At 38.7% G+C, this 537-nt stretch overlaps 1 long non-coding RNA gene across 1 annotated transcript; it reads right to left on the bottom strand.

Annotated features, from left to right (window-relative positions):
* Positions 1–226: 226 nt before the first annotated feature.
* Positions 227–537, bottom strand: LOC113473558. Its single transcript, XR_003395497.1, has 2 exons — positions 500–537; positions 227–328 (listed from the first exon to the last, which is right to left on the bottom strand). It is a non-coding gene; the product is annotated as an uncharacterized LOC113473558 (long non-coding RNA).

The following is a 537-nucleotide window of genomic DNA, read 5'->3' as shown; positions in this document are numbered from 1 at the left end:
GATTTTCTTTTGTTCAAATACCTACCTAACTAGAGTAGATACTACTTAGGTAATTATTGATGACAGAAACAACATAATTATGTAAGGAAATATGTTGAACTTGCAAATACCTACCTAGAAGTAAAAGTAAAAAAACTTACCCTCCCCCACCAAGTACAAGCAGAGGTACATTAAGGTCTCTGACAAATTTGACACACTCCCCATGACCCTTGGTAGTCAATGAGAACTGCCCCAATCTGTCATGAGATAGGGAGTCTGCCCCACATTGGAGGACAATAGCAGTTGGCTTGAAGAATTCCATCACATATTGAATGACTGGCTTGAATACCTGTGGAATGTAAGAGCAACAGAAAGTAGTAGTTGTTGTTGTTGTTGTTGTTGTTGTTGTCGTTGTTGTTGTTGTTGTTGTTGTTGTTGTTGTTGTTGTAGTGTAGCGGCTTGTAGGATTGCATTTCACTCGACCAAAGACATAACAGAGGGATACACATGTTAAAATTACCTGTAAGTAGTCATTGTCACCAATGCCCTCTCTAAAAG

Source organism: Diaphorina citri, unplaced genomic scaffold (genome assembly GCF_000475195.1).
Source record: "Diaphorina citri unplaced genomic scaffold, Diaci psyllid genome assembly version 1.1 scaffold42430, whole genome shotgun sequence".
Lineage (NCBI taxonomy): Eukaryota > Metazoa > Arthropoda > Insecta > Hemiptera > Psyllidae > Diaphorina > Diaphorina citri.
Note: the sequence above shows the minus strand (reverse complement) of the source record. Positions and strands in the feature narration are given on the sequence as shown.